The sequence below is a fragment of the Oncorhynchus keta genome, chromosome 2 (genome assembly GCF_023373465.1).
Source record: "Oncorhynchus keta strain PuntledgeMale-10-30-2019 chromosome 2, Oket_V2, whole genome shotgun sequence".
NCBI classification, from domain to species: Eukaryota; Metazoa; Chordata; class Actinopteri; order Salmoniformes; family Salmonidae; genus Oncorhynchus; species Oncorhynchus keta.
The window spans coordinates 60,121,553-60,137,272 of record NC_068422.1 but is presented as its reverse complement, the minus strand read 5'-3'; the positions used below and the strand labels follow the sequence as shown (position 1 = coordinate 60,137,272).

General features: G+C 40.2%; 1 protein-coding gene across 14 annotated transcripts in view; it reads left to right on the top strand.

The window, feature by feature from the left end:
• The window catches only part of LOC118357940 (diacylglycerol kinase zeta-like), a 144,392-nt gene that overhangs the window by 54,755 nt on the left and 73,917 nt on the right, over positions 1-15,720 (top strand). For 9 of the 14 annotated variants that reach the window (XM_035735287.2, XM_035735279.2, XM_035735263.2 and 6 more), the window contains exon 1: positions 11,576-11,726. The exons of the other annotated variants lie outside the window; for them this stretch is intronic. The gene's annotated coding sequence lies outside the window, so the exon portion shown is untranslated. Of the gene's footprint in view, positions 1-11,575; positions 11,727-15,720 lie in introns of those variants that run through there. 14 annotated transcript variants of the gene reach the window in all.

Here is a 15,720-nt window from a genome sequence, read left to right as displayed (position 1 = left end):
GGTGGTAGCTTGTTTGTGTGGTGAGTCATGCCTACCTACGCCAGCCTCCATCACACTCTATACAGACCTGGGGTCACCAAGTCTGTTCCTCCTCCGTGTTCAAGGCCGCCTGTGCTGCTGTGAGTGACTCACTACCTCTCTCCACTCCTTCCATTAAGAAGGTTATGGCCTAAAACATATATTAGACCCTGGATACGCATTTCAGCAAATTGCAAACTGCAGGTGGATAGGGGACTGGTTTCGTGTTTCCATGACAACATATTTAAGTGACATCACAGCATCGATCGGACATAGTGGGCTTCTGAAAGACTCTGATCTCCAGTTACAGAAGAATCGGAAGGTGAGAGCATTTGGACGAGGATGTTGTTATGGAACTTTGTGAAGACTGGAGCTCCTAGAGTTACAGTGCCTTCAGAAAGTATTCATACTCCTTGACTCTTCTACGTTTTGTTGTGTTGCAGCTTGAATTCAGAATGGATTAAATATATATATATACAGTGGGGAGAACAAGTATTTGATACACTGCCGACTTTGCAGCTATTCCTACTTACAAAGCATGTAGAGGTCTGTAATTTTGATCATAGGTACACTTCAACTGTGAGTATGGTGGAAAGCAGACTGAAGCAGGTTTTCCTCTAGGATTTTGCCTGTCCTTGGCTCCATTCCATTTCTTTTTTATCCTGAAAAACTCCCCTGTTCTTAATGATTACAAGCATACCCATAACATGATCCAGCCACCATTGTGCTTGAAAATATGGAGAGTGTTACTCAGTAATATGTGTTTTTAATTTGAATTTAACCAGGAAGGTCTCTTTGAGATTTAAAATCTATTTTTCAAGATAGGCAGCACTAAGTCATTACAAAAATGACAGACAAACAACATGAAAAACTACAAGTAATCTAGTAAAAACCATAGAATTCACAAGAGTATAACAAAATCAAAAACAGCTAATTAAAATCATTGACAGGTCAGGGAATCAGTCTCAAGATCATTCATCTGTGATTTAAAAAATACCAATCGGGACAAGTTCTTCCAGTTTAAAAGTATTTTAAGGCGTTCCAAGACGATGGCGCAGAGTACATAAAAGCCCTTTTACCAAATTCAGTTCGGACATTTTGAACAGTTAGCAGGATATAGTCCAGCGAACGAAGAGCGTACCCACCACATTTCTGAACAATAAAAATGCCCAAATAAAAGTATATCAGTGCCTGAGCCTACGAGTGTCTAGAGAAGGCCAGCCAACCCTGGTATACAAAGTGCAGTGGTGCGTAACGGTTTTGCAGTTTAAAATAAATCTCAAAGCGCCACGGTAAAGGGTGTCAATTGATCTCAAACACTGAGCGGAACCATTCATATTTAAAATATCCCCATAGTCTAGTAAAGGCATAAATGTAGCTGATACTAGCCTCCTTCTGGCTTCAAAAGAAAAACAGGCCTTATTCCTATAATAAAATCCCAATTTCAACTTCAATTTTTTTGAAAGTTGTTGAATATGTCATTTAAAAGAGAGGCTGTCATAAATTAAAATTCCAAGATATTTATATGAGGTTACAACCTCAATCTCCTTGCCCTGACGGGTAGTAATAGGTGAAAGGTTCAGATGTCTATTTCTTGCTATAGAAAACACCATTAGTTTAGTTTTATCAGTATTGAGGATAAGCTTCAATTGACACAAGGAATGTTGAATAGTATAAAAAGCTAATTCTGGAAAGCTTTTGTAAAAGACGAGGCACAACAGTATCATCAGCAGAAAAATGAAGTTTCGTATTTTGGACATTTTTGTCTAAATCATTTATATAAATAGTGGGACACACCATTGAAGACAGACAATTTAACCTCTCTAGGGTACGTGGGACACTAGCGTCCCATCTGGCCAACATCCAGTGAGATTGCAGAGCGCCAAATTCAATTACAGACATGCTCATTATAAAAATTCAGAAAACAAAACATATTTTACATAGGTTTAAAGATTAACTTCTTGTTAAACCAACCACAGTGTCTTTTCGGCGAAAGCGTACCTAGACCAGAACCTACCTAGCCCAGAACATAGCCCAGTTGACAAATTATTACAAACAGTAACCAGCCAAGCAGAAGCGTTACTAAACTCAGAAATAGAGATAAAATTAATCCCTTACCTTTGATGATCTTCATATGGTGGCAATCAGAAGACATTCATTAACTTAATAAATGTTCCTTTTGTTCGATGAAGTCTCTTTATATCCAAAAACCTTTTCTTTAGTAATCCATAGGCTCAAACGCAGTCGAAAACAATCAGACAAAAAATCCAAATTGTATCCGCAAAGTTCAAAGAAACATGTCAAAAAATGTTTATATTCAATCAGGTTGTTTTTTTGCCTAAATGATCTATAATATTTCAACAGGACAATCACGTCATCAATATAAAAGGTAAACAAGAAATGCACATGCGCACGGAAAAGCTCTGCGACACGGTAGGGTCCACTTGTTCCGACTGGTCTTACTCCCTCATTTATAAGAATACAAGCCTGAAACAATTTCTAAAGACTGTTGACATCTAGTGGAAGGCATAGGAACTGCAAATTGAGTCCTAAGTCAATGGATACTGTCATGGCATTGAATAGAAAACTACAAAACCATAAAAAAAACTACTTTTTCTCAGGTTTTCGCCTGCTAAATCAGTTCTGTTATACTCACAGACACTATTTTAACAGTTTTGGAAACTTTAGAGTGTTTTATATGCATATCATATCTTCTGGGCCCGAGTATCAGGCCGTTTAATTTGGGCATGCTTTTCATCCAAAATTTCAAATACTGCCCCCTACCCTAGAGAAGTTAACAGACATAAGCCCATCGAATTGAGTGCACTGAGTTCTATCAGACAGATAGTTAGCACACCATGCAACTGCATGCTCTGAGAGACCTACACTCGACAATTTCTGCCTTAGTATAGCATGATCGACTGTATCAAAAGCCTTAGATCAATAAAAAGTGAGACACAGTGCTGTTTTTTGTCAAGGGCTTCAGTGAAATCATTTAAAACCTTCATGGATGCTGTAATTGTGCTATGCTTCTTCCTGAAGCCTGATTGGTACATTGATAAAATAGAGTTAGTAAATAAAAACTATTTTCGCTGTTCACTCACAAGGGTTTCAAGTATTTTCACCAGGGGTGACAGCTTTGAGATTGGCCTATAATTATTTATTATTAAAAGAGTTGGATATCCCCCTTTTAAAAGTTGTAGGACAAATGCTGATTTCCAGATTTTCTGAATTTCATTACATTCCAGGGTTAGATTGAACAGTGGTTCAGCTATGAAATCAGCTGGCAGATTTAAAAAGCAGGGATCCAAAAGATCAGGACCTGCAGGCTTTCTCTGATCTAAGGATTTCAGGGCTGTATGTACCTGCTGCACTGAGAATGGCAAAAAGCTAAAAGTTTGACCAGCTCTCACTGGTTCATCCACAGGGTTGTACAGAGACGGAGGACACTGACTCAAACAGCCTACCAGATGATACAAAGTGCTCATTGAAACAATTCAGCATTTCAGTTTTGTCATATACAGCAACAGAGTCCTTCAAAACACATGACGGTAATTCATTAACATTACTGTTACCAGACAGAGACTTAATAGCCTGACACGTTCTGACCTTTATTTCCTTTGTTTTGTATTTATTTAGTATGGTCAGGGCGTGAGTTGGGGTGGGGAGTCTGTTTGTTTTTCTATGATTTGGGGATTTGTATGTTTCGGCCTAGTATGGTTCTCAATCAGAGGCAGGTGTCATTAGTTGTCTCTGATTGAGAATCATACTTAGGTAGCCTGGGTTTCACTGTTTGTTTGTGGGTGATTGTCTATGTTGATTGCTTGTGTCAGGACAGTTCTCATTAGGTTCACGGTCTTTATTGTTTTTGTATGGTGTGTTTCAGTGTTCAGTGTTTTCTCTATTAAAATTCAAGATGAACACAAACCACACCGCATATTGGTCCTCCGATCCTTCTCGCCTCTCCTCTTCAGATGAAGAGGAGGAAGACCGTGACATAGCCTTCCAAAACCTTCTAGGGTCATTCAGGTTATCCGTGGTAACAGACATAAAATATTCAGACTTGGCCTTCCTGAGAAGAAAAGAACACTTGTTTCGTAACTGCCTAAAAATAAGCCAATCAGCATCAGAACATGATTTCCTTGCTTTAGCCCAGGCTAGATTACGGTTGTGAATAATACAAGACAGCTCAGAAGACACCCATGGATTATCCTACCCTTTAACCCTGAACCTGCAGAATGGGGCATGTTTGTTTACTATTTGGAAAAAAAACATGAAAGAATTTCCAGACAGTTTCCACATCAGGAATAAACTCAATCTTGCTCCAGTCAAAATAAAACAAATAATGAAAGAAAGAAAGCCTGCTCATTAAAACACTTCAAATTTCACTTACGAATAAAACGTGGGATGGTCTTAGGAACCTTAGTATTTCTAACAGCAACAACAGCACAATGGTCACTTAAATCATTACAAAAAACACCAACCGCAGAATACTGATGTGGAACATTTGTCCATATCAAATCAATCAGGGTAGATTTATCTAGGCATTTAAGATTTGGGCGTGAGTTAATCAACTGGGTAAGATTCATAGAATTACAAAACATTTTAAAATCATCAGACACCGGTTTTAACCAACACCAGTTGAGATCATTTCACTGTAAAGAAGTTTAGACATGAGGTGCGTCAAAGAAGAAAATGCATCACCGAGAGCAGAGGGGGGTCTATAACAGCCAATCACAGTTATAGAGAGACCATTTGAAACCTCAATATTCAAAGCAAGAAATTACAACTGTTTACAAATAGTTTCAGACTTTGCCACACTTACAGGGAATTTAGTTTTTACATATATAGCCACACCCCCACATTTCTTGACTAGATCAGTGCGATAAACATTGTAACCACTTATACAAATATCCTTATCAAAAACAGACTTGCTGAGCCAGATTTCAAAAAACACAATTACATCAGCATCAATTGATTTAGCCCAAATCCCAACCCCATCAATTTTTTTACTGTCCAGCTTGTACGCCACTAGCTTGTACGCCACACCATCATCTACCAGAATGATGACAGTCTCCCTAATGTCCTATGCCATCTATTTTGTTGTTTCTCATGGACCCTCCAGTGGGGTCATATGGGCCCTGGTGATGATCACCTACATATCAACCATCCTGGAATCGATGGGGGGCCATCTTTGGTCCAAGTGCACCAACTGCATCAAGAGTAACTGGTCCTGGGCCAAGGTGATGTTCATCATTGGAATATTCTTCATCCTGGCTGGTATCCTACCGCTCACCAGTGTCTTCGTGGTTGCCCTTTACTTGATACCGAATATCCCCAAACACCAGCTGGGTCTTTTGGCTGAATTCAGTCAGTGCATCGCCTCCATACTCTGCAGCTGCATCTTCAAGAGGAATAAGCCAGACTCGACAACGATTCAATCAACCTCCAGCCAACAGTTCTGTCCAGAGACTGTACTTTCTTGTTATGAGACCCTATACTTGTAATTCTATGATGAAAAAAACCTATATCCTATCTGTTCAATGTTGACCAATCTGAAATGACCAGATAGGTGTGTAAGCAACACAGTGGTTATTTCTTGCACCAACACTCGCACTTGTCTTTTCTTACTAGCAGTGACTTTGCTGATTAGTAATTTTTCCTGAATAAAGTAGCTATGATATGTGGTGTCTCACCTTGCTACCGTAAAGGATAGTTTGGCCGCTTTTCAACCTCGTATTCATCATCTCCAACACCATACCAGTGTCTACATATGTGAAAACGGCACGTTTCTATGATCTGTGGTTAAAAACACGAGAAGAAAAGTCCTAAAAAATGCTTCTCTGTGACATAACAGGGTAGGATTAAAAGTTTTTTTTTAAACAGTGATTTTCAAAACCTGCAACAAGTTTCTAGACAGAGGGAGGGTATTTTCTTGATCCCCATGACACCATGTCATCGTGTATAACTTTAGAAATGTATATATATTTTCTACAAAATGTAGAAATGCGCTGTTTCTACAAATGTAGACCGTGGAATTGTGCTGGAGTAATGAAAATGAGATTGAAAAGTGGTGGAGTTGTGCACTAACTGGAGGAATGCACTAACTGTAAGCCGATCTGGATAAGAGTGTTTGCTAAATGACTAAAAGTCCTCATCCTTAATATTGCACTGCTACCACTGTTTCTTCCTGTGTGAGAACACAAGACACCTGGATATCTCAGTTTAATTTTGTTCAATCTTATGACTTATATTAGTGACAGTATCTTCCTAGCTTCTCCTTATTTAGCACAGTGCACACCACACCACAGCAATGCAGGTGTCAGCTTCAACAAGCCTTTCACTAAAGGTTACAGGAAGAGGGCATGCAATAGGACATGAAACGATCACTTTTGATTTCCAGTAAATGAACTCAATACAGCATAGTAGAGTATGTATTCCTCCATTCGCCCACAGTGCAGCCGAGCCGTGTTTGATATGGAGAAGGTGTTTCAGTTCAGCTGTTTGTGGCCTTGTGCTCTAAAGCAGTGGAGGCTGAACGTCCTTCCTGGCTGTCAGAATCAGGGCTGTCAAGGGTGCAGTCAGTGTGAGTGTGGTCAGCCCACACGGCGCTACACTGTTGTACGGTCTTACTCATCAGCCATACCAGCTCTGGTCGCACAGAGCAGGCGTATGAGACTGAGTGTCAGTTTACCGGAGCTGAGACACGAGTTGGTTGAGTGATCTCGCTCCTCGTGACCGATGTGAGAAAAACGTTTGAACAGGTTAACGATCAGACTGAATACCAGGGCGTGTTCTCAAAGCATGCGCAGACCAGCTGGCAAGCGTCTAAACAGATATTTTCAATCTATCCTTGTCCCAGTCTGTAATTTCAACATGTTTCAATCTGAACACCATTGTCCCTGTTCCCAAGAGCTCCAAGTTAACCTGCCTAAATGATTTGCCCCGTCTCACTCACATCTGTAATTCTAAAGTGCTTTGAAAGGCTGGTAATGACACACATCAACACCATCATCTCAGACACCCTAGACTCAATCTCATTCACATAGCACCCCAACAGATCCACAGATGACGCAATCTCAATTGCATTTCACACTGCCCTCTTCCACCTGGAGAAGAGGGGAAATAACTGTAAGAATGCTGTTCATAGACTACAGCTCAGTGTTTAACCTCTCTGGGATATGTGGGAGAGTAGCGTCCCACCTCGCCAACAGCCAGTGAAAGTGCAGGGCGCCAAATTCAAAAGAACAAACCTCTCATAATTAAAACTCCTCAAGCATACAAGTATTTTACACCATTTTATAGATAAAATTCTCGTTAATCCAGCCACAGTGTCTGATTTAAAAAATGCTTTACAGCGAAAGCACCACAAACGATTATGTTAGGTCACCACCAACTCACAAAAAAAATCCAGAAAATCACATTGTAGGATGTTCAATTAATTTATTTGCAAATTATGATGGAAAATAAGTATTTGGTCAATAACAAAAGTTTATCTCAATACTTTGTTATATACCCTTTGTTGGCAATGACAGAGGTCAGACGTTTTCTGTAAGTCTTCACAAGGTTTTCACACACTATTGCTGGTATTTTGGCCCATTCCTCCATGCAGATCTCCTCTAGAGCAGTGATGTTTTGGGGCTGTTGCTGGGCAACACGGACTTTCAACTCCCTCCAAAGATCTTCAATGGGGTTGAGATCTGGAGACTGGCTAGGCCACTCCAGGACCTTGAAATGCTTCTTACGTTGCCACTCCTTCGTTGCCTGGGCGATGTGTTTGGGATCATTGTCATGCTGAAAGACCCAGCCACGTTTCATCTTCAATGCTCTTGCTGATGGAAGGAGGTTTTCACTCAAAATCTCACGATACATGGCCCCATTCATTCTTTCCTTTACACGGATCAGTCATCCTGGTCCCTTTGCAGAAAAACAGGCCCAAAGCATGATGTATCCATCCCCATGCTTCACAGTAGGTATGGTGTTCTTTGGATGCAACTCAGCATTCTTTGTCCTCCAAACACGACGAGTTGAGTTTTTACCAAAAAGTTATATTTTGGTTTCATCTGACCATATGACATTTTCCCAATCTTCTTCTGGATCATCCAAATGCTCTCTAGCAAACTTCAGATGGGCCTGGACATGTACTGGCGTAAGCAGGGGGACACGTCTGGCACTGCAGGATTTGAGTCCCTGGCGGCGTAGTGTGTTACTGATGGTAGGCTTTGTTACTTTGGACCCAGGCTTCTGCAGGTCATTCACTAGGTCCCCCCGTGTGGTTCTGGGATTTTTGCTCACCGTTCTTGTGATCATTTTGACCCCACGGGGTGAGATCTTGCGTGGAGCCACATATCGAGGGAGATTATCAGTGGTCTTGTATGTCTTCCATTTCCTAATAATTGCTCCCACAGTTGATTTCTTCAAACCAAGCTGCTTACATATTGCAGATTCAGTCTTCCCAGCCTGATGCAGGTCTACAATTTTGTTTCTGGTATCCTTTGAAAGCTCTTTGGTCTTGGCCATAGTGGAGTTTGGAGTGTGACTGTTTGAGGTTGTGGACAGGTGTCTTTTGTACTGATAACAAGTTCAAACAGGTGCCATTAATAAAGGGAACGAGTGGAGGACAGAGGAGCCTCTTAAAGAAGAAGTTACAGGTCTGTGAGAGCCAGAAATCTTGCTTGTTAGTAGGTGACCAAATACTATTTTCCACCATAATTTGCAAATAAATTCATTAAAAATCCTACAATGTGATTTTCTGGATTTTTTTCTTCTAATTTTGTCTGTCATAGTTGAAGTGTACCTTTGATGAAAATTACCTCTCTCATCTTTTTAAGTGGGAGAACTTGCACAATTGGTGGGTGACTAAATACTTTTCTGCCCCACTGTATGTCTTGGCTTTAGAAGCTTCTGATAGGCTAATTGACATCATTTGAGTCAATTGGAGGTGTACCTGTGGATGTATTTCAAGGCCTACCTTCAAACTCAGTGCCTCTTTGCTTGACAAAGTCTAAATAAATCAGCCAAGACCTCAGAAAAATTGTAGACCTCCACAAGTCTGGTTCATCCTTGGGAGCAATTTCCAAATACCTGAAGGTACCACGTTCATCTGTACAAACAATAGTAAGCAAGTATAAACACCATGGGTCCACGCAGCCGTCATACCGCTCAGGAAGGAGACACGTACTGTCTACTAGAAATCAATCCCAGAACAACAGCAAAGGACCATGTGAAGATGCTGGAGGAAACAGGTACAAAAGTATCTATATCCACAGTTAAATGAGTCCTTTATCGACATAACCTGAAAGGCCGCTCAGCAAGGAAGAAGCCACTGCTCCAAAACCACCATAAAAAAGCCAGACGGTTTGCAACTGTACATGAGGACAAAGATTGTACTTTTAGGAGAATTGTCCTCTGTTCTGATGAAACAGAAATAGAACTGTGTGTTCATATTGACCATTGTTATGTTTGGAGGAAAAATAGGGAGGCTTGTAAGCCGAAGATCACCATCCCAACCGTGAAGCATGGAGGTGGCAGAATCATGTTATGGTGGTGCTTTGCTGCAGGAGGGACTGCTGCACTTCACAAAATAGATGGCATAACGAGGCAGGAAATTTACGTGGATATATTGAAGCAATATCTCAAGACATCAGTCAGGAAGTTAAAGCTTGGTCGCAAATGGGTCTTCCAAGTGGACAATGACCCCAAGCGTACTTACAAAGTTGTGGAAAAATGGCTTAAGGACAACAAAGTCGACATTTTAATTGGATTTAAATTGTAACTTATATTTACTACCACAAAGATGACCGCCGATCCACCCACTGTTGAATGTCAACTTAAATGGTCATGTCTATTATATTTTCTATATTTCTATGATTTCAATAGGTTTCCTATGGAGGATTGACGGTATATTTTAAAACATCTCTTGGTGGTACCATTTGTATAGGGCAAAGGATTATGGACCAGGCACAGCTTCTGATCTGATCCCGGATCAAAGGGTCACTGGTCCAGTCTGGTGGTACCATTTGAAAGTTTAAATTTAAAATTGTATTCCCATTTTGGTCCTTCTGTAGCTCAGTTGGTAGAGCATGGCGCTTGTAACGCCAGGGTAGTGGGTTCGATTCCCGGGACCACCCATACGTAGAATGTATGCACACATGACTGTAAGTCGCTTTGGATAAAAGCGTCTGCTAAATGGCATATTATTTATTTATTTTAGTAAATTTCTCAGCCAAAACATGACTCCCACCCTGTATTCAAGAGCATGTTGTGTCTCAACTGATGGCGGTCACAACACAAAAACCTAAGATGATGTTAAACAAGGTCTAAGCTACAACATATGTGAATATTTTAAAAATCTGATTTTCAAATCTTCTTTTTTTTTGATAATATAAGTTAAAAAATTAAAATTTGTGCTATCACTAACCTTTGTTTTTTCGGAAATTATAAAGTAGTTTGACAACCCTGTATGTAAGCTTGTAAATTTAATCAATCTCAATCATTTTTCTTTTCAAGTGATGAGGATATGGTTGTCTGATGGTATGGTGGGGTATGCAAAATGGGTCAGCTTTGAGCATCTTTATCTCTTGTAGTTCAAATTGTCAGCCAACATAAGGTGTAACTTTACTTATTTGAAAAGTCATTACTATATTACATTGCTTTCTCAACATTTTCGTAACATTTGTCATCAGTTAGTTCAATTCATTTGTATTCACTCTCGTCGGACTTCGGCTGCATATATTCTACCATTTTCTTCTAATCTGAAAACGTTGTGAAGCCATGCCCATTTTCTGAAGAATTGCATTATGGGCCCTAAAAGTACGTAAATGGTGTCCTCTGCGTGTATACTAAGTATTTTGGCGAATTTAGTACGACATCCTGGAGCTTTTGGCATACTAACTATATCCATACTATGACCAATAAGCATACTATATACTACATTCACGTCACAAGTAGTATGGTTAGTATGAGTATTCGAACACAGCTATAGTCTTGCATGTGCCAGCTAATACAGTGTGTTAAAGAGGCACTAAACAAGCCAATTAGCTGTATTAACTAAGGTGTTTGGTGCAGTATTTCTCAAGATTGTGATGTGTTGTCTTATGTAAACAATGTCTCACTGTCATAGCTATTGGATAGAGAGCAATCACTGCAGCTGTTCACCCCATGTTAGTGGTCAATTGAACATCATGAAATCAAAACCCAACCTTCATTTACCCGTTGTGACGCACAGATTCTCCAAAGTCAGTTTTAGATGAGACTTTATGACAAATTATCCTATTTACACTTTGTAATCAATTTTGTCGCTAGAATAACTGTTTCTGACTCATCGTTGCCACAGGCTGTTTTCAAAGGTATTCGTTGCTTTTTAAAGGCAGTTAATGGCAACATTAAAACCTGTGTGTGTCTGTGCATTCAGTTTACGTATGTATGAGAGAGCATTAACACTCAAGTAAACGGCTCATAAAGGAACTGTGAACTCTATTACCAGAGTTATTTTAGTGTAACCGTTCACCCCGTCCGTCCGTCCGCCTCTGACACTCCCCCTCCAACAAGTCTGCCTCTGCTGCCTGGCTGTGACACACATTCTCCCTCCACATGAACCACTCTGTTGCTCTCTCTCTCTCTCTCTCTCTCTCGGGCCACACATGGACTAAAAGTTAGACAGACAAGCTGGGGAAAGGCATGGATGGTTATTGACCTGCTTCCATCAGGTTGTATTTTGATTTTGACTCTACTATTTCATTTACTTGTGTATGCTGTGGTCTTGCCAAATATGATGGTGTTATTGCTGACACTCGTTCTAATGCAGTGCTGTATCTTTTTGTCCCCTGAGGGCTTCAGTTGGTGTGGATATAGTGTAGCAGTAGTGTACAGTGTAATCTGCTGTTTGATTTTCCACACGAGGCTGTACGCTGTCAGAGAAGGGTTTTGTCGATAGAACAGAGGCATTGTGGTGGGAAAACAACAAGTGTTTGTTTGGACAAATGATAAAGCTGGTCTGATTGTGCTCTTTGAAGGGTGTCACTCACTCTGTCACTCTTGAATGTTTTGGGAGGTTCTCTACAATACACGTTGATTATCATGTATTTTCTGAGAACAGCTTAGGAAGTACAGCCAGAGTAAGAACAGCTGTTGCGTATACTGGTTCATAGTCTAAGGCTGAGATTGTCCGTCGTAACATTCCATTGTGCCTCTTCTTTGTGAGTTGTAGTTGAGAAGACGTGTACAGACCTGTTTTTCAACGGTGGTATATTTGAAAGAAGACGTTAATTTACTCTTAATGAAATGACACTGTACTCAGAGGAAAAATGTGTTTGGTTAGTTTTAAACTGTACACCCTGTCAAGACAGAGGGGTTTTGTGCACTACACAAACCATATCGGTTTTTGATTAATTAAGTGAGTAAAAAAAACGAAAAGACCAACCGTAAAGTTGGTTGCCAACCATTTGCAGTCAAAGGAAACAAACTATATCTGGTTGTACTGTGCTGAAGTAGATCTTGCTTTCTCTGTAAGGACAGTATTAGGTGAGAGATCTGTTGTGCCCTTTCCCAGGAGCCCCTAGCAGTTTGGCTGTGTAGGGTTCGATGACAGACAGATAGAGACAACTTTGGACTTGCAGTGGCATTGTTTTCCCACACTGATCAACAGACCAGGGGGCATTATCACTCGGTCCACCTCTCCTCGTTTTGCCTCTGCAGTTCTTTTTACATTTCAGAGCATGGTAATCTGTGGAAATACCAGACTCTGTATGTGCTAAGTGTGGTATCTGACACAAATCAACTGTCATCCATGTGCAGCAACAGATGTTTGGTGACGGTGTTTCCAAGAATGACAGGGGCTGGTCTCAGACATGCACAATGGACCTGTAGGGCAACCGTTGTACCTCATGATACTCATTTTAGGGTTACGCCATAAGGTATGCGTGTAATGTAGGCTAACCTAGAACAGCTGTAGAGTAGTGTACACAACATTGGGGAAATTTCTTGAAAAAATACTATTGTAGAAGAGATGTAACAAAGGGATGTGAAATAACTTGCTGATAGATTCCAATCCAATTAGGGTAATCATGTGGAAAATGTACATTACTCAATGTTCTTTTGACTAATTGTGCATTTGTATGGGCATTGAGAAAGGTGGGAAAGATCAGTATTTTAGAACTGCAGCCTACAGTAGTTGTTAAAGAGTAGAAGAGAGTCAGTGTAATGATACCATGGCTATGTTCATCAAGCATACAGGTACATAGGAAAACTTCAATATACAGTAACAGTCAAAGGTTTGGACACACCTACTTATTCCAGAGTTTTTCTTTATTTTTCAGTATTTTCGAGATTGTAGAATAATAGTGAAGACATCAAAACTATGAAATAACACATATGGAATCATGTAGTACACATTTTGGTTAACAAATCAAAATGTAGTTTATATTTGAGATTCTTCAAATATAAACCTTGATGACAGCACCTTCTTGGCATTCTCCCAACCAGCATCATGAGGTAGTCACCAGGAATACATTTCAATTAACAGGTGTGTCTTCTTAAAAGTTAATTTGTGGAATTTCTTTCCTTCTGAACGTGTTTGAGCCAATCAGTTGTGTTGTGACATGGTAGGGGTGGCATACAGACGATAGCCCTATTTGGGAAAATACCAAGTCCATATTATGGCAAGAACGGCTCAAATAAGCAAAGAGAAACATCATTATTTTAAGACATGAAGGTCAGTCAATATGGAAAATTTGAACTTTGAATGTTTCTTCAAGTGCAGTCGCAAAAACCATTAAGCGCTATGATGAAACATGAGGACCGCCACAGGATAGGAAGAGCCAGAGTTTCCTCTACTGCAGAGGATAAGTTCATTAGAAATTGCAGCCCAAATAAATGCTTCAGAGTTCAAGTAACAGACACATCTCAACATCAACTCAACATCAATGGGGTGGCAGGGTAGCCTAGTGGTTAGAGCGTTGGACTAGTAACCGCAAGGTTGCAAGTTCAAACCCCAAAGCTGACAAGGTCCAAAACTGTCGTTCTGCCCCTGAACAGGCAGTTAACCCACTGTTCCTAGGCTGTCATTGAAAATAAGAATTTGTTCTTAACTGACTTGCCTAGTTAAATAAAAGCTTTAAAATAAACATATATATATTTTTAAATGTAAATGCTCAGAGGAGACTTGAGTGAATCAGGCCTTCATGGTTTAATTGCTGCAAAGAAACCCCTACTAAAGGACACCAATAATAAGAGACTTGCTTGGGACAAGAAACATGAGCAAAGGACATTACCGGTGGAAATCTGTCCTTTGGTCTGAATAGTCCAAATTTGAGATTTTTGATTCTAACCCTCTGTCTTGGTGAGACACAGAGTAGGTGTCTCCGCATGTGTGGTTCCCACCGTGAAGCATGGAGAAGGAGGTGCTTTGCTGATGACAATGTCTGTGATTTATTTAGAATTCAAGGCACACTTAACCAGCATGGCTACCACAAAATTCTGCAGAGATACGACATCCCATCTGGTTTGCGCTTAGTGGAACTATAATTTGTTTTTCAACAGGACAATGACCCAACACACCTCCAGGCTGTGTAAGGGCTATTTGACCAAAAAGGAGAGTGATGGAGTGCTGCATCAGATGACCTGGCAACCAATCAGCCAACCTCAACCCAATTGCCTTAATGAGTTGAACCGCAGAGTGAAGGAAAATCGATCAGCAAGTGCTCAGCATATGTGGGAACTCCTTAAAGACTGTTGGAAAAGCATTCCTCATAAAGCTGGTTGAGAGAATGCAAAAAGTGTGCAAAGCTGTCAAGGCAAAGGGTGGCTACTTTGAAGAATCTAATATATCTTAAATATATTTTGATTTGTTTAACACTTTTTTGGTTACTACATTTGTTATTTCATAGTTTTGATGTCTTCCCTATTATTCTACAATGTAGAAAATAGTAAAAATAAAGAAAAACCCTTGAATGAGTAGGTGTCCAAACTTTTTACTGGTACTGTATATATACACACATCAGTTCATGTACAGTTGAAGTCGGAAGTTTACATACACCTTAGACAAATACATTTAAACTCAGTTTTTCACATTCCTGACATTTAATCCTTGTAAAAATTCCCTGTTTTAGGTCAGTTAGGATTACCACTTTATTTTAAGAATAATAGTAGAGAGAGTGATTTATTTCCGCTTTTATTTATTTCGTCACATTCCCAGTGGGTCAGAAGTTTACATACACTCAATTAGTATTTGTTAGCATTGCCTTTAAATTGTTAACTTGGGTCAAATGGTTCGGGTAGCCTTCCATAAGCTTCCTACAATAAGTTGGGTGAATTTTGACCCATTCCTCGAAGAGAGCTGGTGTAACCGAGTCAGGTTTGTAGGCCTCCTTGCTCGCACACGCTTTTTCAGTTCTGCCCACAACTTTTCTATAGGATTGAGGTCAGGGCTTAGTGATGGCCACTCCAGTACCTTGACATTGTTGTCCTTAAGCCATTTTGCTACGACTTTGGAAGTATGTTTGGGGTCATTGTCCATTTGGAAGACCCATTTGCGACCAAGCTTTAACTTCCTGACCGATGTCTTGAGATGTTGCTTCAATATATCCACATACTTTTCCTGCCTCATGAAGCCATCTATTTTGTGAAGTGCACCAGTCCCTCCTGCAGCAAAGCACCCCCAAAACATGATGCTGCCACCCCCGTGCCTCACGGTAGGGATGGTGT